Genomic DNA, 25,517 nt, shown 5'->3' on the forward strand with positions numbered 1-25,517 from the left:
AGCTTCTTTGGGCAGCCTGATATTCCTTGAGATCATGAACTTCACCAGGACATGGTTGCTACTACCTCTTTATTGATCTCCTCCACGCTGGTGAGCATCAGGTCCAGTAACATTCAACTCTGGATAGTCTGTGTAAGACCTGCACCAGACAGTTATCCTCAATGGCTTCCAGGAATGTCCTGGATTTTTTTGCAGCTTGCTGTGTTGTTCTTCCAGAAGTTATCTGGGTGGCTGAAATCCTGGGAATGGGAGTCTGCACTGCTGTCATGATGAAGTGTTCAAGAAACAGCAGTAGTTGATAACTCTTCTCCTCAAATCAGACTGTGTCTATACGTGAAATTTATAAGGTGCTTTAGAATCCCTTACCTTGACTTGATGATATAAATGTGAAAGTATGGTCAGCAGAAGACCTTCAACTAATATGGGCTGGAAAAATTGCTAGACTGAGCATGTTTAAGCACTTGATTAAACCCAGCTCCTCACGAGAAGTGACTCATAATTTCAAAAGTAGATTTGAATTTTACATACCCTAAAGCATGTGTTCAAGGTGTGGATAAGCAATTCTTTGTTATGTGAGAAGGCAAATCACTTGGAAAGTGCAGATCTCTTTTGCAGTCAGTGGTGATTTGTCCTTGCTCTGTCCTTCACACTTTCTGCCTCTTTTCTCAGAAATTATCTAAGCTGCTGTTGATCCAATTTGATTAGTGAGGAGAAGGCCAGATTAGTGATGTGTTAGACCAGATGATATGTTACATAATTTAACAGAAGATGCATGAACAGTTTGGGCAGATATTAAGAAGTGATTCTGAATAATTCCTTTTTCTCTCCTCTCCTTTTCCCCTGATGTATAGATAAGTTTGAATTCAGAATCAGTTACCTCCTTTTACGTTAGGCTTCTGGCTAAAACCACCCTGCTTCCCACTACATTTCTGTCCTTGGTTGCAAATGTAGCAGCCTCTGTTGTATCGAGTCACCAGCAATACAGTGGTTAGGGGATACTTTGAGGTGAGTTGGAATAAACATTACATCTTTGCTCTTGTTCTTCATTTTATTTATTTTCAAATTCTGGTGAGTAGTAAGAATGGTAATTACAGAATTTGTTTAATAAGCAAAAAACTTGGGTGATTTTCTATAAATACAGGAATCTGGAAATTTTCACTAGTGTTGTTTTTAACTTGAATTTAGAAAATAGGATAAACGCAGTCCAGCTTAGCTGCATAAATAACATTGCTCACACATATTGCACAACAGTTTTAAGGAGCACCTCACTGTGCTCACATCCACTATATTTGGTCTCCATAAATGTTCAGCAAGTGTTAATGAATGTCAGTTCCTCTTTGCTCAATGCAGCCCAGGCAAGCCAAAAGATTGGGCACCCACTGTAGTCTTTAACCTTCAGAGATGAGAATGTATGTTGTTCTGTTTTCTTTTTCCACCCACTTTGAACACTCCTGAATGCCGCACGGATGTTCTCCATGCCAGCCTGATGTGTGAAGGTCTACATGACAATGGACTTAATGAGGTGAAAGTCCTAGTAGGTTATTTAGGCTAAGTGGGAAGTTTGGTATATAGAGATGACTATATAAGACTAGAGTTAGAATTTTCTTTTAAATTTTCAGTATTCTGATCAAAGCTGAAGTAGAAACAAGATTGGAAGGAAGAGAATCTATATTCTCCTGAGTGAACAAGGACTTCGACTATTTGAACTGACTCTGAAAACGACTCTGGGTTGTGATATTGTTTTCTTTGTTTGTTTTTCTTTTTCTTTTTTTTTAAATTCTTTGAGAATTAGTAGTTTTCATAGCTTCTTTTCCTTCATTTTAATAAAAAAAACAGACAAATACCCCAGTTACATATTTAATCATGACTTATCTCAAAGTGAACAGCTGAGAACCTGTGATGTACCTCACCCATCAATCAGGCCTGTAGACCAGGGTAGGCAAAATGTTGGTGGCCTGACACCTTCTGCTTCCTTGGTGTTGATACTGGAGCTTACCCTGTCAGCTGTGGCTGTGTCCTTATAGTTGAGCAGGAGCACAAAGGCTGAGAAATGCAGTTAGAAGCAGGCAGAAGACTTTGCATTATGAATCATGACAAGCATGATAAGTTTGCTTTCTGTGTTATAACTTCTCTTATGCAGTACAAGCTCCTTATTAAGGTGTCAGTGGCTCAGCAATGTGCTGCTCTATTTTGAGATCTTACAGCTCCGCGGGCAGTATGCTGGGCACCTGCAACATCACCTCCTCCGACTGAGACACACTTGCACTCAGCTCCTGCCATGCTTGCTTGTCTTTCCTGAAATTTGGTTTTTGGCCTCCGTTCTATGGCAGATTCCTCTCTGCCCCCAAGGTCTTTGAGCTGGGCCAGATTTCTGGCTGGGGCCAGATCAAATTCCCACCTCTCTCTCCCTATTCTTAGAGCTGAATGTGTTGGAGAAAAATGTTTTTCTCTCACTGGGCTGCTCTAAGAGTGAGATATTATTTACTTCATACAGATAACAGCGTGTTTCACCTCTGAAACTCATGGATTATTTTGTTTTAATTTAATTTGGCACGCTGTAATTTTTTCTTACTATGTCACTATTTTTAGAATCCAGATAAATTCAGTGAAGTCTCATGGCAGTGCATTTATAGGCAAATTACAGGAGCCCAAGAAAATAAGAAAATGATTTCTCAATGCAGGAGGTCTGCTCATCAAGGCATTTTCTTCTACAATACTACAGAAGAAGAATCATACAGAGCCAAAAGCTGATACTAATATAAATAAATATGCAATCATTGTCTTTTATGATCATACACTGTTTCACACTTTTAGGCTGATATTATGGGTATAACATTAATTGCCAATTAGTTGCCAACTGAAGTTGAAGCATCACACAACAAAGAAAGAACTCCATTTCTATGCTATTGGGAATGACCACTATGACATCAGTCACTGCTACAACAGACACAAGTTGGCTTTCCTGGTGCTATAGGAACAGGGAGGTGATAGAGTCACTATTGCTGGAGGTTTTCAAGAAAAGGGTAGATATTTTTTGAAGTGAAGTGTCTAGAGCAGTCACAGGCATAGGTTGATAGATGGACTAGATGTTCTAAGAGGTCTTTCCAACAGTAATGTGTCTATGATTCTATTCGTGCCCTGGTCAGGGAGAAGGGTCATATGATATTGTAAGACACGTACAGGTTGGTCTCATCCCTTGCTCTTTGCTGGAAATCTCACATGTAAATCCTTCCTGGATTCTCTCGGACTGCTCTATTCCATATTTTCAGTTATTTTCCCTAATGAAACAATCTAGCAGAACTAATCCAAACATCGACTTAATTAATCAACATTTGGCAGTCTATAACTTCACGCTCCAGTCCAAATTACTTGTGACAACTTTCTTAATATGCAACCAAAATATCTACAGGGAGTCACTGCCTCAATCAGCTGGCTGGATAGCTTGTCTTCAATTTATTTAATATATGTTAATAAAGCCGCAATAAACCTTTTCCCCCTAGCTGCCCATAGAGCATTTCACAGCAGAAAATAATATTATGTTAGCTTAAGCTCACCTTAAAAAGACAAAAAACAGTCTCTCATAATACAGTAATATGTTACTTTGGTCATGAAAGCAGGAGAGAAGATGCAGGTACTGGTTAAGGAAAAGCTTATACTGAGCATCTGACAGATAAATGTTCATAGGTTCATTTAGTGCTTAATTTGACCCTTTTCTAAGATTGCAGTTAAAAGCTGACTTACTTCCATCCAGAGCCTGCTGTTTTCTGGTGGTGTGAGAGAATAGTGGAAGAAAAAATAAATCCAGTGTTGATCAGTTAGACATTCAATACTGCTGTCATGCTTGAGGAGAAGAAATTGGCTCCACTGCAAGTTTTATAATGAGAAATATTTCTGTATTTCTGTTTTCTTTTCAGTTGCAACCTCCATTTTTCAGTTCTGGTTGTGTTTTGTTAAGTAAGACGTAGTTGTATCAGAATAGGTTGTGTTGATACATACTTGAAAACTGAAAATCCTGGTTGGATTCAGACCTGATCTAGATGAACAGTTCCTCTCTTCAGAAAGACTTAAATCCAGTCACTTGACCTAAACATGCCTGACCTGGAAAAAAGTTTACATACTCACGTGGATATGGATGTGTACTCATTGCTTTCCTAGCGTGCAGAAGATGTGTGGGAGAACAAAGAAAAGAATGTAGCAGTCCTGCATTTCACAGCTGAGGAAATCCAAATCTGAAGTCTGAAGAATATTATTGATTTGACATCAGAAAAATCATAACCATTTTCTACTCTTTACTTCCTAACTCTATCTCATCTTAATGAGGACTTAAGTGATTTTTTACAGTGCTGGAGGATTGGAATTTGCTGGAGGAATGGAAATTGCTTGTATAAACAAGCAATGGGTTTTGATTTATCTGTTATCTAGTGTTATCTGAGCAGTTTCTATGCGTTTTTGTGTTTATGTTCTGTTACTTCAATTTTAGTTGTATCTCCATCTTCCTGCGCAACTTTAGAAACAGACAATTGACAACAAATTTAATTTGTCCAGACCATCAAGAAATTGGTGTCTCAATAAGTTCAGTAATGCTAGGATCTGTGAATCCCAAAATAAGCAGACTTTGCAGAGATAGCTGTAGGCCTAAAGCTGTGAGTGCGGCCAGCACACTGGAAGAGCACTCACTGGGTGCCTCTTGCTGGATTGCAAGAAGCAAACCAGAGGTGTGCAGAATCCTACTTCTTCAGGTGCCAGGCAGGTGATTATCATACCAGATTGTATGTGAAATGATTTCAGTCCACAAACTAAAGCTATTTAAAAAAAAATCAGTGGAAAGAAAGTTGGTATTGTACACCTCTGCACTGAAGTCCCCAGGAGGTGCTACAGTTGGGATGGGGATCTCAATAAAGACAAATTCAGTTTCTACCCTTGGGAAGGACTGATGGGAAGCAGCCTGAATGCATCTACTGGTTATTTTTAAAAAGTACATTGCTTAGAAAGCATGTCTTCTGTGAATCCATCATCAGCCTACAATACCAGGAGGGTTTATATCACCTCTGAGAGAGTTATTGAAAAGGGGGAAAAGGAAGGAGTGAAATGAATACTGATGCAGAGTAGTGGTTGGATGGACTGTCAGTTCCATGAGCGGTGCTTGCAGCCTGGTCTATTCACTGGCTGTTGACTGTAGACAAACAAAGCTTTACATGGAAAGAGGGGTTCCATGAAGTGCCTTCCAAGTGCAGCTCTCAATCCATCACCTTGGCTAAAAGCTTAACTTATCTTTGTGTGAGAAATCCCACAGGTTTCTGCTCCTGGTGGTATAGGGAGTACCACTTCGAGTCAGTGTAAGTAACTATACCCTTCTTAAGTTATATATTAACTTAATATATTAAATAGCCAACCTAATTTTGTGGAGTCAACTTCAACAAGGGGTGTACTAAGAATGATTTAGACTATCTCTGTGATATGATTGTTTTCATCTGCTTGTGTGGATATCCAAGTAGAAATGAAAAAAAAATATGCATAATAGTAATTTATGTGGACAGTTGGGCTGGATGATCTGGAAGATCTTTTCCAACCTTGGTGATTCTATGATTCTATGAACTTAGAGTCATCAATGGTGATACATTTTACGTAAAATTTCTCAAAAAACTGGCTGAGGAACTAACTAGATCTATTACATTTTCTTCCTAAATGTAAGAATATCAGTAGAATTCCCAAAGTGCGGATGCTTATTAACACTGTTCCAGAGTTTAGAAAGGGCAAGTGTGATAGCTAAGATAAGCATAGAGCAATTAACCTGATAAGGTTCCTTGGCAAAAAAAAATGAAGAAATTGATAGAAGAATCAGCTGATACAAGATTAAGTGTGGTAATAGAATTAATACTAGTCAATATTTTTTTTTTTTCATGGAAAAAAGATCTTGTCAAGGAAACCTAATTTAATTCTTTGATGAGATTATAAGTTTGGTCGATGAGAGAAACTGCAAAGACATAATAGACTTTTGTGTGGCATTTCACTCAGTACCACATGAAATTATTTTAACAAAAATCTCTATGCAATATTATGAAGTGAACATTGAATAGATAAAAGCTGACTGTCTGACAAATTTAAATGCTATCTGTTAGTAAGGAAACATCAATAAATGAAAACGTTTCTAAATGGGTAACCAGAGGATTCAGTATTAAATCCAGTTCTATTCAACATTTTCATCTACTATGTGACAGTAAATAATAATAAAATCATAAAAGATGAACCACTGAGTGGCAAAAACAATGACTTGTTAGCCACATGGGGCAATCAGCTTCCACTGGATCAGCTAGGAGTATTCCCTGTCCAAGACAAAGTTGGATCCATATAGGAAGAGGCAACTCAGTATCTCGGTGTGATCACCTCAAAGATACACTCCAGTTAAGTGAGTTATCTGGCTTAATCCAGGGGTAACTGGGTGAAATAATGTGGCCTGTTCTAGGCAGAAGGTCAGATAAACTGAGATATTGTCCCTTTCTGGTGTTAATCTCTGTATCTATGAATATACGAGTTAGATACTGTAGTGATATTTGTTCTTGACTAACTATGGCTACTTTGATTTATTAAAGCTTTCCACCTCTTCAGTGGTGTGTATTTTCCAGCTGGAGATCAGAAACAGCGGTACACACTGTGGGCAGTTGCTCATCTGACCTGAAAAATGGTTTACTGGTAGTGTTTGTCTGTAAGGAGTTACAGTAGATAATACTTATACAGTCCATATCATTTATTATTTCTACAGTGTTAATGGAATCATTCTAAATAATATTTATACCAGAGCTCCATGATAGTTCTCAGTAGCAGCAGCAAAGGCTTAAAATATTTTTTTGCCTTTGACATCAGAGTTCATTCCTTCCTACCACCCAGGTAGAGTAGGAAGCTGAAACTTCATCTGCTGACTGTGCTACACAACAATATGCTTCTAAAGGCTGCTGCATAAAAGTATACTAGTTTTAGCACTTCTTTTCTACTTTTATCAGTCTTCCATTTTGCAGTGTACAGACCAGCAAACTTATCTGTCCTGCTTATTGATTATTATTCCTTATTCAACATGCTCACATGAATAATCATTGCCATATTGGGTCCATTTTTTCAGTGTCTTAAAATGTTACCTATTTTAGTGTTCCCCAACCACTGTTCTTATTTACAGACTTGAAAGGCAAAATATATTCAATGGTTGCAGGATAATTACTGTAATGTTTTTGCAGGGTATTCAACACTGTGATCTCCAGCCCATCATTAAAAATGTGTTTAGCTTAAATCATGGAAGTATGTAAGATACAGGTTCATGCATAGTGACTTTTTTTCTTCATACAGATTTTTAAAGATAATAAATGTATTACCCTTAGTAAAACCCTTACACGTGCATGTATGTGAAATGCACACTTGCAGCACTGCAAACTGCTTCTGCTGGGTTGCTTGCAGTGAGTTTGAAAATTTGAGATGTATGTGTTTCCTTAATGTTTTCTGAGCCCAACAATATAGGAGAAGTGCATCACTGTCACTCATCTGTTTAAGCATACTGCCTTCTGCTCTCCACTCATGATGCATGAGATCCTGGAGGGAGTGTGATCTTTGAGCAGGGATTATCATTTTGTTCCTTAGTAACTTGTTTTTTTTGGGTCACGGCACTGATAACTCCTTTTCTCTCGTATTTCTGCCAGTTCCCTCATTGCTGGTGTGGTTTTTACCAGGGGCTGCATCTGCACCATGCCTGACATACAGTGAGCAGTCCTTTGAAGTGTGGAAAGGTTGTTTTCTGTCATTGTCCAAGAAACCTCTCCATGTATTCTAGATAGAAAAGGCAAAGGCAGACACCCTCTGGGAAACAATTGGTAGGTCTGATTGGTGTCATTCCTGCAAAGAACTTCCAGTGGGGGGGATGAAATTTGTCAGCTGTTTCCGTTTGGATAGCCTGAACCATCATCTCTTAGAAGTAGCAGGAGGTCTGAGATACACAAGCTACTCAAAGCCCTGTGTTGGACACAAGCAGCAAGGTTTACCAGCAACATATTTAACATCCTGGATGGTTTATAACTAAAGCACCTTGTAACCTTATCATGTAACAACACAGTGTTCTTGCATTTTGTTTTCCTTTGTGTCTTGACTCTTCCTGTCCACACCTAGCTGGCAAGAATAGAGTTAAAGTCTAGGGAGTGATCATAGCTTTTCAAGTTTCAGTGGAAATTGTATCTTCTTTTTCTCCCTGACGCTGTTGCAGAGAAAAACAGCTGTGCATGTTGTAGCTATTTTCCATTTTGAGCTCTATTTGTGACTTCTGTGTGTGACTTTTAAGTAGAAACCAGGGTGAGTCATTCTCTTACTCCTTAAACCCAATCCCCTGGAGAAGAAGGGCTCTGTAAACCATTACCCAGTCCATATGCCACCCAGTCCCTTGTTGATTTTCATTTAATTGGACTGAGTCTAGATTTAGAGCGCTTGCCAGTAGGGTTTTTGCTTTCTTCTTTAAAAAATAAAAAATCTTGAGGGGTGGATGGAGGTTGTTTTTTGTGAGTGCCATCTTTTCAACTCATCTTCTTGGCCAAGCTAGGCAGCCTGCCATGGTGATTCCATAGATCCATCTGGAAGCAGAAAGAGGAGAAGAAAGTTCCTGTCTACAAAGATGAGATGCATAAATAATCTTCTCTGCCAGATATATGCAAGAGGCAAATAACAATGTTCTTTAGTGTGAGATCAGGTTACACAAAATAAGGATCTCATTGATTAGAATGCCAGGTCCCCGCAGGTTGTGGTAGCAGCATACAAGTCCTTACCAGTTTTGTCAGGCTCATATTTTCTTGGCGCCTCAGAAGATCAGATCAGGCTATCAGAGTTCTTTTTATCTCTACACTCTGTTCTCCATCAGATTAATCTCACAAAGAGGCAGGTTGCTTCTCTGTTCTGCCAGCAGCCTACACATATCTCAGATGTGCCTTTTGTTTGAGAAACATATATGCCATAAGGTGTTTTAATTACACTCATTACAATACTGCCTATATAGACTGGTTAAATAGTATCTCATACTAGGGTGATTTGCTCATTAAGCCCAGGGTCTGGGCTGCAAAACAGAAGGTACCATACGCTGGATACAAGAGTCAGAACAATTCTCATGTGAAGGTATAATTTTTAATGGCTTCCTCTGTTTATAAAGTAGTTGCAAATGATCTTACTGCTTATGGGAGCATGAGACTGACTGCAGTGGATAAAACGGAGGACAGGCTGACAAATGCTAAATCTTTTCACAGACCCAGCCTATTCAACTCATTTTTCATCTGTAGTGTCCATCTCTACCCACATCTATTTGATGTCCAGGTGCTTCCCTGAAGGCATTAACCACTGACTTTGATCTCAGAATTGTTTAATTCCATCAAAGCAAGAGCTACACTGACCAAATCTCTGCTTTCACCTGCTTCCCTCTATACTGAGGGAATACTCTGAGATTTCTTGTGAGTACACCTCATCTGGTCTTTGTGTCAGTCAGGAGTCTGGTACATTGTCTTCTAAAGGTTTAACGTTCCAGACTCTGTCTTTTCCCCAAAACTGAGGTATTTTCTCTGTTTGTTTTACCAAAAAAGAAAATCTGCAATTGAAAAATATGCTTGGAAGATTTTACCTTCATAATGACTGGATGAAATAGTATGTAGAAGAAATATACATAGAAATGCACTAAAATCCTATTAATTCTCCTCTAATTCTGGTAGTGATCCTACTTACTAGGTCTGTCCTCGAATTTATACTGTCCTTTTATTTTCAGAGACTGCTTCTAGGAAGGAGGCACGATGAGGCCCTGATCAAGAAGCTCCTGTGTGACTGTTTCAACAGCAATAACTACTGTACAGCTATTACAATTCCAGCTGTAGCATATACAGGCAGAATTATCCTGAGTGGTAGAAATATGGAGTAGGACATAGGTTCTGTTGTGTTTGTTTTGTTTTGTTTTTTTTTTGCCTTTTGCTTCCTGGGAAGTTGAGACACCTGCTCCAGTGATATGATTGCCCAGTGTCCTTGCAACACGTGTTTCCTGGCAACCCAGCCCAGTTAGATCAGCATCTGTTGTTACATTTATTCACTGAAGAGAAAGGAAAAGCTGGTGCTTGGTTTAAATTTCAAACTATTTGTAGTCTTCTGAGGTCCTACAGTCAGACTCTTGTACAGATACTCACCCCAAGGCTGTCTGATTCATAGCTGAACAAACAGCTTTTCTACCCACTCCCTTGAAGTAATGTGAATTGTACAAGGCAAATTCTGCTTTGTGTTAGCTCTCCAGCATGGAGTTCTGTCCTCTGTCCCCTATAATTGCCCATTTTCTCAGAAGGTTTTCACAGGTCTGACTTCGAGGGAAGCTTGGCATTGCAGCTGAATCTCAGCTAATAATTCTGCTGATGATACATGAGTCAGATAGTTTTCTGTGCTTTGTCTTGTATATGGATTATCCCTGAGCTACTAGGAGGAAAAAGTGAATAAAATTTATCACTGACAAGATTTAGGATATCACCATAAGCCACTGGGAATTCATATTTCCATGGAAGAAGGACTACCTTGACATGTTCTTTTTTAGAACATGCTTTCTTCAGCTTCAGATTGTGTCATGAAATTTCTATGGAAACTATTAGGGTTTTCTTAGATGGAAATGTCCAAGGACGCCACTACTGAAAAGTAGCTAAAGCAACTGGAGTTTCTTTTTACAACACTGAGATTCACACAGATAATGAAGAAGCATGATGCCCTGTCTGTGGAGGTGTTCAAGGCTAGGTGGGATGGGGCCCTGGGCAGCCTGGTCTAGTGTTAAATGTGGAGGTTGACAGTGCTGCGTACAGCTGAGGAGTTGGAGCTGGATGATCCTTCAGGACTGTTCCAATCTAAGCCATTCTATGATTCTAAGCACAAATATTTCCAACCTAATTAAGAAAAAAAAAGTTTGGCTTAGGAATGCTGTGAGAACATTACAACTGAAAATTCTACCCTGAAGTCTCCTCCAGAACACTTAAACAAAACTTGAAACTTATGTTTAATATAGAGATGAAGGACTTTTTTTGTTTTTTATGTTCTTGCTTGATGTCACTCTATTACACTACGTTTCTCAGTTAGACACAAATAGATAGAATGCATTCCCCACTAGGTCTTGCTAGTGAACTTGTAAATGGTGTTTTTACATGCTGGAAATTTTATGAAAACTGGAGATGAAGGAGAAACTACCACTGATAGAGCTAATGACGGTAACTGTCTCACTTTTAAGAAGAAATGATTTAATGAGTGTTTCCTTGTTCTACAGAAAAAATTATTGCACTCTGCAATATTGTTGCAATCACTCTTTGCATTTTTTGAACATCTCTCAAATTATCTGTGCTTGAAATATCCATACAAGGAAGTCATCCAGAAGTACTGTAGTAGGAATGGCAGCTGTTAAACAGCTATGTATGTGTGAGGGAGTGAGCAAGAATAGAGCGAAAATGCAGATCTCTTCCTGGTAGTGCATTATCACAGAGTGAGGATCTCAGCACAAATTATTCTCTACCCATTAAAGCACTTTTATAGGCTGAAAAAAGTGAAGCTGATTCTTCTTTTGAACAGGCAGCCTCATCAAATATTCAATACCCAGGAGTACACTGATCACTCTGCGTTGGATGTTTTTCTCCATTCCCGTTTCTTCTCCTGCACCAGATTTCATGAGCTTCTTCCCATGCCATGCGTCCTGACAGGAGCAACAAATTCCTGTGACAGGAGTAGGTAGGGAGTAAATAAAATAACAAGGAAGAACATCAGGAGCCACAATTAAGTCTTCCTTTCATCTTCAACTCTGAGATCAGATGTCACAGCTACTGGTCGAAGGAAAGAAGATTGGAGAACAGAAGGTTGGGACAATTTAAAATCCCAATCACCTACTTTGTAACCAGAACACTGCCGCTCCACTGTGGTTCACTGCCTGGCCATTATGTCAGTGTTGTTAGGTAGATTCAAAGCTAGTGTAAATACACGCAGCACCAGCAGATTCAAAGGAGCAATCAGCTAGGAGATAAGGAGAATTTGGACTTTGGTGATCTAATTTCATAAAGGTTTTCAGGCACTCAGAGAGAAACCTTTCATTATTATTCTTTCTCAGTGGCTGTATTTTGTATTTATACTAGCAGAAAAAAATTGAATCCCACAAAACTCTTGCTCAGCAAGAAAAATAACCATCAAAGAAGTTCCAGTTGTTTTGAGATTCTTTTTATTTTCTATTAATAGTTATCCTTCTAGTATTGTGATTTAGTCTTAGAAGTAATGGAAGCAATAGGAAGTCAGTTGTATGTAAGAGGGAGCTGGGATAGTTTGAGGCAAACCCACAGAGAAGAAGAAATGCCCTAGCTTGCTGCTGAGGAAGGATGAATAGTATCCTAGAAAATTAAAAGCAAATCTTGAAGTCATGATATTTGGCAGTATAGTAATGGAGAGAGAGCTGGAGAGTGTAGGTGGAACTGCTGCAGAAATATCTGTTCTTGGTTAAAAATGAATAATTCAATAGAGGACTCCTTACAGTTCACACTTATAGAGGAAAACTAAAAAGTGCAATCCGGGTTTGTATGTCCCAAAGGTAGAAAAAATAGCAGGAAAAAGCCTCTTTTAGAAAATATTTTTAATTTTGTTGTAGGGAAACTTATGTCACAGCTTGAACTGATGATTGAGCACCTGGTGGAGGGAGTGGCTGGCCCTGGAAACTCAGGTGCAGGCAATTCACCTGTGTTTCCCATGTGACCAGAGCTCTCCAGGCTCATTTAAGGATTAGTCTCTAAAGGGAGAATATCTCCTAATTGAAGGTTACTTCACGAGGAGGAGTGTTCTATAGCTAGAGACCTTCTTTAACACTTGGGTGGGTCAACGTTTTTTTATATGTGATCATTGATTTTCTTGAAGATGCTTTGCTTGATAATGCAAAGAAATTATCAGAAGCAGTTTCATTGCTTCTAAGGACTAACTCTCATGGATGTTGTGTGTCTTGGTTCACGATATCTTACTGTATATACTGCTTAGGGCTGAAATGTTGCCAAGGTTCAGCCCCAGTTTTCCAGAGCAACAGTATGAGTAACTCTTACATCTTGAATTCTGGATGTATTTTTATCTATTGAGTCCTGAGAAGTCTTCACTGGAGCTGGTGACCGACCTGCTCCCTATCTCCAGGCACCTTTCTTTCTTCTAACATTCCTTGGGATTCAGATATTACTAAAAGAGAGGCCTTCTCTACACCTTCCTGGAACAGGAGATTGGTAAGCATTGTTTTCATTTCCCTTTACTTTCTATTCTGCTCTATTTCTGAGAATCTATCTTTGTGGAGCCTTTCATTCTGAGCAGCTTTGCAATGAGTTTGCTCAGTGCTGTTTACATTGAAGTAGAAGGCTGATCTATTCTGTTATTCTGAAGGATGAGAGAAAGGTCAGGCAGCGTATTTTATGATTAAACTTAGCCATAGGTAACTTTATTCAGCTCTGCTGACTCCCTCATAAAATGCTCTAAGATGCTGCACAAATTCATTTTTACTTTTCATGATTTTTCCCTCTGTGATATTGGTCTGGTCCTTACTTGCCTCTGGTCCTTATTTTCCTCCTCCTACATAAGTAGCAAGTGAGCTGTCCTAATGCAAAGCCCTTAGTAAGCTTCCTGCAGGCCCTTTTCTCTTGTATAGAAGAGGTTTTACACAGAGTGCATGGCTGGAGTTTCTGCTTGAGATGGCATCTGTGACATCAGTAGACTGAAGTTCTGGGCTAAGTTTTAGTCTGCTGAGGTTTCATAATCGGTGGATTTACCAGTTATTTCCTGATATCAACTGATCTTGAAATAAGTTAATTGCCCTTTATATTTTTCCCTTCTACATTTATTTTTTTAACTGTACTTTGATATATTAGAGTTCTAAAGTATTTGGGTCTTCTATCAGGACATGAAACTTTCTAGGAGCAGGTATTATCCTGATACTTAACTATACCTGAATTCTATTTTCTACTCTATTTTCAATTTTCCATATATCTGGTATTCTTTGGTTCTGGGGATCTTAATATAATTGAAGGTGGAGAGTCATGTGCTGGTGCTTATGTATGCAACTCTCATTCCTTTTTTTTTTTTTAAATAAAAAAAGGAAAACTAAGTCTATATAAAATTAATAATAAATTCAGGCATATTTCATTATATACTTTTGGACAAACGCTTTATGCATTTAAGCCTCATTCTCAAAAATGACATTAGAGGATCTGTTCTTTTGTCCTTTTAAAAACATATTGGGATAGGCTTGTAGTGGTTGTAAGACTTGTTCACAGCACTCCATGCTTCTTTGAGGATGTATGTTCTTTACTAAGCCTTCTATACCTTAGGAGAGTGACCCAACTGCTTGCTGTTGTCTGTTCTGAACTGAGCTGTCCTTTTGAAGCTTGAAGTGGAACTACTTCATGTCTGCCTTAAATAGTAACAAAGTGGAAAAACTGATTTAACTACAAAATTAAGGCTATTTATGTGGTTACTTGTCTCTGTGCCAGTGCATATTTACAGAAGTGTTACCCTGGCTTCAAAAGACAAGAGTGAAATAGCAATGTTTCTGACTGTTGTTCGGCTCAGTGGTTGAAGCAAGCTTGTGTGAGTAGGAGACATTGGTTGAAATCCTTGTTTAGAACACTGTTAGTGGGTGCTTCAATCCCATTCAAGCGCAATGGCATAACAGCTGTGCTGTACTACACACTGCCTTTTTTTCATTCACTTTCTGAAGCTACTCCTCCATTTAATCAGTTGTGTTTCCAAATGCTATACTTTCACACTGGAATAAAAAGTATTGTAACTTCAATGTTCAGAAAAATGCTTGCCATGAGATGTTTTCTGCTTCAACCATAGATCAAAACTCAGCATCTCTGCACAAACTTAGATGTAATCCCTCCCATTCCAACTCTAAGTGCTAATGAAGTGTTCCTCTCTTCATTCCAACACACTCTCTGCTCTAATATATCTTCATCTCCACTCTGTGTAGAGTTCTGAGGAACTTCAAGAAGAAAGAAACTTTGTTTGTTTCTTTCACTGCCAATCATTTGTTTTAGGAGAACTAACTTCAGAAAGATTGAAAATACCATAACGATCATGACAGCAATGAAAGGTATGGAAGATATGGACACTGGGTAGATTTCTGATGCTATTTCACTGATTGCCCCTGATCACTTCCTGGGTTTTTCCATTATCTTGTGCTAATTTAGGAAGTTGAATTACCAAGCTGCGGGAAGTTAAAAGCAACATATTCAATGTTTTTCTTTTTTAATTAGTCTCACTCCATCTTCCTCAGCTCCCTTTCTCTTCTAGCAGGAAGCCATCTGATAGTTATTAGACAGCTGCATAACCAGCTGGTTGGAGGTCTCCAGGCTAGTGATTGCTTTAGTAAGATCTACAGAAAGTCAGCACACTGTATCCTAACAAAAAGGCAAAGCATCTGCCAGCTCTGCCTGCACTTCTGAATGCATGGAAAGGGAGCTATCAACCTGCCATTCTTATAAACTCAAAATATTGAGAGAACTGGGCTTTACAACAGCTATAGAAGATAGCATTCTCCCTCTATCTCATTTCTAAAGTACCTATTGGTTTGGTGTTTAAATTGCTGGCTTAAATCCTCTTCTTGTTCTTTCAAAAGGCATCTGTTCATGTAATAGTGAAGCAGTCTGGTCCTAACGTGGTACCACAAATCAATGTGTGCACAAATAACCTGGCTTTGTGAGTTTCTCTCTAACACTCAGCTCCATGGCTATCATTTTGCTCGCAGCTTGGGCTGGGGTCAGAGGCACTAAAAACTCTGCCAACAAAAGAAAAATGGTATAGCCCGTAGGAGACCTGTAAGCAAGTGCTGAAGAGATTCTAGTTTGGCAAGTGACAGAAAGTCATATGGAGACTAGATGAACAGAAGGAGCATGCTGGGGATATTTAAGAAAGCAGTTGAAGGAATCAACATCTCTCTGCTTCACTGGGTGCTTAATGTCAACTTTTGAGCATGATGGGTGTAGAAGAAGGGAATGTAGGTGAACGTGTGTTGGTGCAGCACCTCAGTGCCACACTGTGCACAAATAGCTGGCATCTGACATGAGAGCTTAGACCTTGAATAGGTGCTTGGGAGGGGGAGATGAAAGTAAGCATGTGGATAATTAATTGCAAAAGTAGAAGACAACTGTTCTTTTATTCATCTTCTGTTCTTTTTAGAATATGTGTTGGAGCTTGTTAAGATGCCTGGGGCACAGAACAATCGGTTATGAGTAATGGGCTAAATAAGGGGTGTACCTGTAAATAGATCCACTGCTGCTCAGTGTAGCTTTGGAGAGAAGTGATGGCTTGCACAGAACAATAGCAAAAACGGTGGAGGGTTCTGACACACCGTGTGGGTACATCTCCCCTGAGAGACGACAACAGCATATGATGTGGACAGAAAAAGCATTTCTAAGCAAGAAAATGCCCCAAAGCACTGATGGATTTGTAGGTTAAAATGGTCACCTTGGAAGCTTACTAGAGGTCAATGAAATGCATGGAGCAAGTCTAAACTGCTCCTACTATGCAACCTGTTGGGTTGCAGCATACTGTGCTGGCTGCAGACTGAATATTTTGGAGATGTAGCTGCATGGGATAAACATTAAGATCATTCTTGTCCCTCATCTTGAATAAACGTGCCATCGCCACAGTGGACACAAAAAGGTGCTTTCGTTGTGCTGGGTGTGCAGGGAAATAAGAGCCTTTCTTCACAGTACCTGTTTGTCACTGAGGACCATTTGCTGCTTGAATGGTGTCCCCAGCATACACACTTGCTTTGCCTTTCCCTCACAGTTTTTGGAGTTGCACTGTCTGGCCCCCAAGGTTTTCTCACCTGTTCAATCATTGCCATGTTTCTGAAGCCGCTGTTCCAACGACAGGGAGGCAGCCAATGCTCTCTATTGTGTGGCCAGCAAGGCTGATGCTCAAGATTGATTGGTCTTGATTGTCTTGACTCATAGCAAACCTGGAAAGGATTTTCCAAGTGTAATTTTTAAGTTCTTCCTGATTACCTCTGACTAATATATCATTTTGCTAGAATATATCTCAACATTGAGGTTTTTTGGTGTTTTAAGTTTTCTTAATGCAAAGCCTTAACTCTTTTATTTCAGCTCAGAAGCCTGCACTTAGCCTATCTAATTTTAGATACCTAACTGAGGGATGCAGTTGCTCTAGTGGACTATGTACAGAGAAACAAGGGAACTTCAGGAAGGTACTTCAGACTGTAGGTAGACTGGAGCACCCTATGGCCAGATCTATAATTCTTCAATGATGATGAAAGCCTTGGCTTACTGCAGTGTATCTGGACTTTTTCTTTTTAACATCTGTAGCCTTTTCATTGGTGACACCTGTGTTCAAAGTGTTATCAATCCCCACTACCAATATAATTTGTAGGAGGAAAGAACTGAGAGCAGTCCTGCTGAAAAAGACTTGGAGGTACTGGTAGATGGCCAGCTGAACATAAGCCAGCAATGTGCCCTCGCAGCCTAGAAAGCCACCTGTATCCTGGGTTGCATCAAAAGAAGTGTGGCCAGCAGGTCAAGCAAGGTGATCCTGCCCCTCTACCTCTGTGCTGGTGAGGTCTCATCTGGAGTGCTGTGTCGAGAAATGGAGTTGTCAGTATAGGAGAGAGAGAGAGAGATCTGCTGGGGTACATCCAACAGGCCCACAAAAATGATCCAGGGGGTAGAATATCTCTCCTTTGAGGGAAGGCTGAGGCAGCTGGGGCTGTGCAGCCTGGAGAGGAGAAGGCTCTGGGGAGACCTGACAGAGGCCTTTCAATGTCTAAGGGGGAGCTACAGGAGAGAAGGAGATAAACTCTTTAGTAGGGTCTATTGTGGTGGAACAAATGAAAATGGTTTCAAGCTCAAATAGGGGTACATTTAGGTTAGATATAAGGAAAACAAGTCTTTTATAATGAGGGCAGTGAGGCACTGGAGCAGGATGCCCAGAGATCTGGTTGATACTCCATCCTTGGAGACTTCCAAGTTGAGGTTGGATCAGGGCCTGGGCAACTGAGTTAGCCGTGCACGTCCCTGTTCATTTATCTAGATGACCTGTAAAGGTACCTTCCAACTCTAAGGATTCTATGATAACTAGTCTGACAGAGCCTCAAGATGCTGCGTCAAGCACAGTGACCACGCACACTAACAATACAAAGCCAGCCAGCTTTTAAATCCTGCCACCAGGATTTAAAATGGCCACATCCTGCCATCCTATCTTTGGTTTTTACTTTCATTGTCCACCTTTTATTTCACTTTTTGTGACTTAACCAAGCAGGTGGCTAAGTACCATGCAGGCATTAATTCATTCTCCCTCTTTCCAGTGGGGTGGGGGAGAGAAAACTAGAGCTTATGGGTTGAAATAAAAACTATTTACTAAGATAGAAAAAAGGATAATAGTCGTGAATTAAATAAAAATGTATATAACAAGTGTTGCACAAGGAATTGCTTATCACCCACTGATTGATGCCCAGCTAGCTTCCCAACCCCCCAAGCAATGGGAGAGAGAGAGTGATGAACTCCCACTCCCTTCAAAACTCCTTCTGCGTGATGTCATATGGAATGGAATATCCCTTTGCCCAGTGTAAGTCAGTTGTTCTAATTCTGTTTCCTCCCAGCTCCTTGTGTCCTTTGCTAAGCCTGGCCTGGCTGTGTACCTCATTGCTTAACAGCAACTAGAGACGCTGGTGTGTAATGAACACTTTCTTCTAGAACCAAAAATACATTGTACCAGACACTCTGAAGAAAACAGTTCTGTCCCAGCTGAAGCTAATATGCTTCTATAAGGGAATTAGAGACTTTGTAAGGTTTACCAGTAGGTTTATATTCTGTTGTTAGTTCTGCGGGGTTTGTGTTCATGGGCATCCTAAAGCACAATATTTAGCAGCTTCTTGAAGAGCTTTTTTGTCTTAAATTCGTTAGAATTCTGTCTCTTAAGATTAGTACTGGATATTACTATTAGATGGTTTGCAGTCAGCTAGTGATACACTGTTTTTTCCCAGATTCTGCCCTACATTTTTTTCTTTTTTTGAAACCATAATCTTAAAAAAAACATTATTTTTACTTTTTCTAGCACTTTATCATTTCATGATACAGATTCTGAGGCTATAAGTAAGTACTGGACCCCACAGGATAAGAAAAAACCCTGCAGAAAAGATTAAAGTTAAACCTCGCCAGAATCAATCAGAAGTCAGTGAGCACTCCTGGCTCACATGTGGATGCTGGGACACTGTGACTGATGATAAACGTGTAGACAAGATAACCCAGTAGGTCTGCATGCCATACTTATGTGGTCATCTATTTTTATTTGCACAACTATAGATATCGGTGGGGAACCATCTGCAGCAAACAATTTGTTTGATGGATTAGGCACTCTTTTTAAGTATGTTTACAAACAGGCTTTTCTCATTGTTTGGAATGATCAAATCAATGGTTGGTGTGCAAGTGTTTCGGCAGCATATTTCTCACCAGCTAGCCACTACTTGGTGAGTGATCGCAACAGTCGCTTTGCGTTTTTACTGCATGCTATTTGTTTGAATCTCAATAACTTGCATGATGACAGCTGCAACATAAGCAGCAAGTCCATGTGACAAAAAAGCAAGGATAGAAATTTCATATACATCTTCATTTTCTAAATATCTTTTCCTTTTTACTTTGAGCATCTTTTTTCATTTTAAAGTCTACATTAAAGAAAAAAATTAGAGCAAGTTTCTCAACAATAAAGCAAAATATTGTATAACTGTGTTGAAGTGGAAAAAATATTACAGTATATTCAGATGAAAACAGTGAGGTTTGTACTTAAAATTACCCAAAATCTCTGATCTCTGGGGAGAGCTTCACCATGCTTGTTTTATCTTTTTTTTTCTTTTTTTTTCCCCAGAAAATAACAAAAACCCACAAAAAACCTCTCAAACAAACATCACCCATGACTATCATATGAAATACCTGTGATGGTCATTTGTCAGGAGTACATTAGTACATGCTTTAAACTGATTTCTATTCAACAAATCAATAATGCTCACTCTAACATCTGAAAGACACTTGAGAGCTTGCTGAAGTGAGAGAAATGATTGGACTGGAGTTTGATGGAATTATTAGCATTCATAGTTACTTGGTATGTATGCTACTGTATTTTATGCCTCAGCTGATCACACTGCAAGTACTTAAGTGGTTGATTTCTGTCTTAGGTTTCAAAAACAGCGTAAGTGGTAAAAAGCTGTAGACAAATGTAGGGGGCACACATGCATGTTGTGTTCTGCTTTAGGCAGCCACTCATATCAAGATGCACCTTAATGTGGTCTCCCTGGAAGGCACCGTGGAAGAAGCAGGACTTGCAGACGCAGTTCGGAGAGGAAGAGACAGAATGGGGCCAGTTCTTAACAGCCATTGTTTCAAATCAGGATCCAAAACTTTCTCAGTAGGACTTAAATCTGCTTCTAACTTTTCAGAGAAACTGACCCAGCCAAAACTGCCAACAGAATCCAGAGCTTGGCCACAACAAAATCATCTTTAGATAACTATCTACATCAGTGGCACCTTTCAGATACCTGTGGCAGATGCAGCAAAGTGTGATCATAAAACAAGGTTGGTATGCATTCCCAGACCTGCAGTCCCAGGGAGTTTTTGAGCAGAGAGGATGTCTTTGTATTTAACAATCAGATACAACTCTAACTACTCGGGCTATTCTTTGTACAATTCTTGACCTCCAGGGAAAAAAGACACAAATGTTGCAAGACTTAAAGTACAGCAAAGGATATCAGCCAGTGCTGTCATCTGAAGTCAAGCTTAGAATAAAGGATAAGCAAAAACAGCATTTCTGAGCACGTATTCTTTACTCATTTACACCATTCACAGCTATCTTGTAATCAGCAGAGTTCAGATTCCTTAGACAACTGGTGATTGATATATGTAATCCTTTGATGAGTCACTAAAATGCCAATGACCTTTCCATGGGTATAATGCAGAATCATTAAATTCTTATAGTTTTTTTTTTTTGTCTGAATACTTCCTTGTGTTCTTTCACATATTTTGATCCCTTGTGGGATTAGATCTAGTGTTATATGCCTCTGAGTGGAGGGACTGCTGCAAGGCCAGGGATCGCAGCTGAGAAATGCTTGTCTTTGACTGGAAGATGACAGAACTGCTGCAGTTCCAATCCCTAGCTTTTAGCTGCTTTGAAATAAAATGAATTGGGAGGGCTTTTTGCATTGATTTCAGAAGGTGATTTCAATTAAACAGCCTTCAATTCCTTTTGTTTTCCCATCTGGATGGCACTTTCTCTGAAGTTTGCTGTGAAATGACATGTTGAATACTTATTCTTCGTATTAAGAAGTTATAAACATAACTCTATTGTAATAATTTTCAAACATAGTCTCAGTTAATACAGCAGTCAAGTGTTGCTATTTGTGAAGTGTGTTATTCAGCCTTTTCCAGTTTGTTGGGATTTCTCAGGTCAGGCTCAATAAAGTAGGGGATCTTTGCCCTATGCTACAATCACAGATAATGTATTGGCATGTAATAACCTTCTAAATGAAACAAAATTAGTAGGGTTTGGGGGTGGGGAAATATGTTGGAAAAGTAAAAACAGTCTCTGAGCAGAATCCCTTCTGGTTTCTTGCTCTTATTATTCACTACTTGTAGTAATAATGTAACTAAGATCTGGGTTTTCATGTGCCAGGGTAGTAAATATATTTTTGTCTCTGGTAAGCTTGTATGTTTAAAACAAACAAACAAAAAAACAACAACAACAACAACAAAAAACAAAAAACACAATGGGGGTGGGAGTTGTTAATTAATTATGTATGTATGACAAATAGGATTCCGTATGGGGATCTCCAGAGGTCTCTTCTGCTTGAAATTATTATATGATTAATGACATAAAGTTATTTATACCTATGCATAGAGGAAAATAGAGGTCCTTAGTTCCTGTTGATGAGAACTTACAGACAGCCTAAGTGATTTGTTTGTGCAGCATTTCTACAGTGCAGCACTGTACTTTGAGTTTCAGATCTTTACCTTTGATTCTACAAGCCAACTTTATGCTCCAGAGGTACTCTGGAGACAAATCTAGGCAGAGAAATGGTAATGATCTTGCTCTGGATAGGTGTACTTTGTAAGACAGTAGAGCTTTTCAGTTGGGATAACATGCTGGATAACCTTTCTGCAAAGCCTTTAAGTCAGAGCTGTTTTGCATTTGCATGGTTTGAAACCCTGGCACAGCAGTTGTGATTGATGTCATTGATTTGTGAAGGCAACCTGCAGGCCTTATGATGCTATTCCTGATGTCAGTTAGTTGTTTTGTTTTCAAAATACGCCATAAAATATTATCAGTACTATCTTGCTGCATTACTGTTCCAACAAGGCTGACACTACGAAAGTGAAATTATGAACACCTGAAAAAGGTTGAGTACATCGGGGAAACATTTCTCTTCATGCTTTCTCTTCAATAGGCATCCTTGGTGGCATGAATTCATTTTGTTCTTCTGTTTATCACGCAGTTGTCTTTTCCCTTTTGCTAACCTTGTCAAGCATGAAGTAAGAGTCCAGAACTCTTGAGGAATGGCATTATCACCTGGTTGGGCTGCTGGGTAAATGTTCTTACTCAGGCACATTAGAGGCTGATGGAAGCACACCTTCAGCAGGTCCTGTTGATTCTGCCACTTCAAGTAGGACTTGTTTTCCATGTATTATTATGTAGTGCAGTGTCAGTTTGGAGGAGCACAGGTGTTCTGTCTGCATAGACTAAAAACTAAATGAGAATGTACAAGTATGGAAGAGATAAAATTAAGTAAGCAGGAGGAAATATAAATAGAAATACAGTACTGAAAGAGGACCATAATTTTCACACAAAGGGCTGCCATCATTGTTCTTATTGTGTGGCTTATTTGTCTCAGCTGATCAGGTATTGTCAAAAATGTGTTCATAACATGTTTATCTCCTGCCCCTTCTTTTATTTAGTGAATTGTTTGTGGGCTGATTCAGATTTTTGAAAGCATATTTGCTATTTGTCTGAAAATTGTTTTGCACTGGGACATGTAGCCAGCTGAAGAACAGATTGTCTGCAAAACGTATTATTTATTAGCCAGGTAATGTTTTATATTGGTCAGTGAGGTCCCATTGGTTGCATCTGCCGTGTTCCAGAGAAATGACTTGGAAAGACCAGTCAAGAGATCAAATCTATATCCACTCACTTGAATCTCACAATTAATTTAGTGACAACCCTTGTGAAAGCCTTCCCTCTGGTCCTACCACATCAGAAACAAGGTATGTGCTATGTTCTTCCTTGGTGAATGGTACTTAGTATCCCATGTTTCATTCAGCACTATAAATCTCAGCTGTCCTTTGTTGGTGTCAGGTGATTGATATCAAGTGCAAGAACCAATGGTGAAGCATAGCAGGGTGGAATATGTTAGCAAGATAAAACTGGGTTTATTTTATGTTTCCTACAGAAAACATAAGGAGGTGAGATATCAAGACTTTGGGTTTCAGGTCACTCCCAAACTCTTCAGCCTAGAAAGTAGATGTAGCCAATATCACTGCTCTCATAGAGGGAAAGATGATTTTTTTTTTCTTGAGTGAGCTAAAAAAAAACCAAAAAAACAGTGGCTTGGGTATGGTTTTCTGGATGAGTGATTATTAGTGGTAACAACTGCAACATCAACAGTCGTGCAATTGCCTTGCTGCTTTCTGAATGGTGAACAGCAAGACACAATGTGCATCTACTAGTTGAACAAATGAACCACATTCAATGCTTTCATTTAGAAATATAATTGCATATACTTACAAATCAAGCTATTCTATGTGTTCAAACTGATGTGATGATAGCAACAACTGAAAATGTTTATGGATATTCTGATTGAAACAAGCAAAAGGAAACCACTTCTACATAGTCTAAGTTTGTGAGAGTGGGTTTTCAGTATGTGGAGTTGCATATAGTGCATCTAACTACCTTAGTCAATCTCTCTCTATGGAGTTTCATCACTCAGTTCCTGAGCGCCATACACAAATTACTATTACAAGCATGTGCATGCAGGGTATTAACAAAAATTACGGGTTTGTGAAAACAACACTCTTTTGGTGCCCGAGAGCTCCAGTAATCACGGGGCATATGTCAAGCGTATCAGCACATCTGGAAGCATAATACTTTCTTCCTTAAAGGAGATGAACATAACTCATTCTTAATAGGGCCCTTACTGCAATAGAGGTTAACTGTATACTACCATGGCAGCTATTAAAAGGACCTGCTAAAACCTTAAAAACCTCATTTAGATTAACTGTTCAGGGGTTTGAAACAGACTGAAGTATTCCTTGTTCCTCTACAATCTATAAAGGGTGAGTGGGTGGATTGGCTAGGCACTGATGCTGTGACAATGCACCGTAACTCAAGGTTTCTTATGTAGATTGGGGTACATCTCAGTTGTTACTTGTGAAAGCAGCAGTGCCATTATATGCTATAGCAATTGTGGTCTCTTGGGCTCTGCGGCTTGAAGGACCAATAGGAAGTTACCACATTATATTTCTAGAGTTTACTTTCTTTGCTTTTACTTTGGAGCCAGCCTGTACATATTTCTCTTTCCAAATGTGTAAGTGCCCAGTCCTCCCCATATGCGCACCTTCCTATGGCTTAATGGCTTCCATGAGCAGAATAATTCTTTGCTCTTACCAGCTGTGCTGTTAAAGACATTGTTCATCAGAACCCATTTCTATCCTGTGGTATCATACAGTTTATATTCAAAAGCTGAGGTAATTATGTGTTACTTTTATGAGTGAGTGAGTGTGTGGGGAAAAAAAGAGATGGCAGCATAGAAAGCAACAGGGTACATTTGCATTTGTGTGCACTGAGTGAACTCCTGCAGGTCTCCAGTGGGGATGCACGTTCCCCTTGAGTTCTGGCAAAAGCCGTTCTGACTAAAATCAGAAGGTGTGCTGTAAGTAGAGGAGCTGAGATCCAGTTTGGCAGGCTAATTCTCTATGTCTCTGTCTGAAAATGTTCGCTGGAATTTGACCCAAAATATTCCATTTAAATTTGGTCCTATAGTTCCTAGCCAATCCCTTCACCCACTAGCTACCTGCTTCAGTATTTCATAACCTTTTGTCTGTCCAAACTAAATCAGCTCATCTCAAATGCCAGGGCGCTCAGCTTTTTGCAGCTATTCTTTTCATGGCCGTATGTACCTTGGCTCTTTACAACTTGAATGCAATATATTTTTCAGACAGGGTTTGGTAACCTGGCAAATGCTAATGTTCAAGAAATCCCCAGCCATGCCCTATATGAGACTCCTGTATTTTCACCTTTTCCAAATCAAATAACTGGAAGACATAAAATACTTATATTGTTGCCCTCCTAGAACAAGCTCATTTTCACTGCTTGTCATCATCTGTGTCCTACATTTCCAAATATAAGTGTCTGATCACCACAAATTCATTCACAAGTTAATATGACTATTGCCTGCCATACAGAAGATAAAATGAAGCCTTTTCAATATAGAG

General features: G+C 39.3%; 1 long non-coding RNA gene across 1 annotated transcript in view; it reads left to right on the forward strand.

The window, feature by feature from the left end:
- Positions 1-13,315, forward strand: part of LOC104909655 — a 30,515-nt gene extending 17,200 nt beyond the window's left edge. The window contains exon 3 of the long non-coding RNA XR_004158863.1: positions 11,590-13,315. This is a non-coding gene — a long non-coding RNA (uncharacterized LOC104909655). The remainder of the gene's footprint in view (positions 1-11,589) is intronic.
- Positions 13,316-25,517: the final 12,202 nt, after the last annotated feature.

Source organism: Meleagris gallopavo, chromosome 2, assembly GCF_000146605.3.
Source record: "Meleagris gallopavo isolate NT-WF06-2002-E0010 breed Aviagen turkey brand Nicholas breeding stock chromosome 2, Turkey_5.1, whole genome shotgun sequence".
In the NCBI taxonomy this organism is placed as follows: Eukaryota; Metazoa; Chordata; class Aves; order Galliformes; family Phasianidae; genus Meleagris; species Meleagris gallopavo.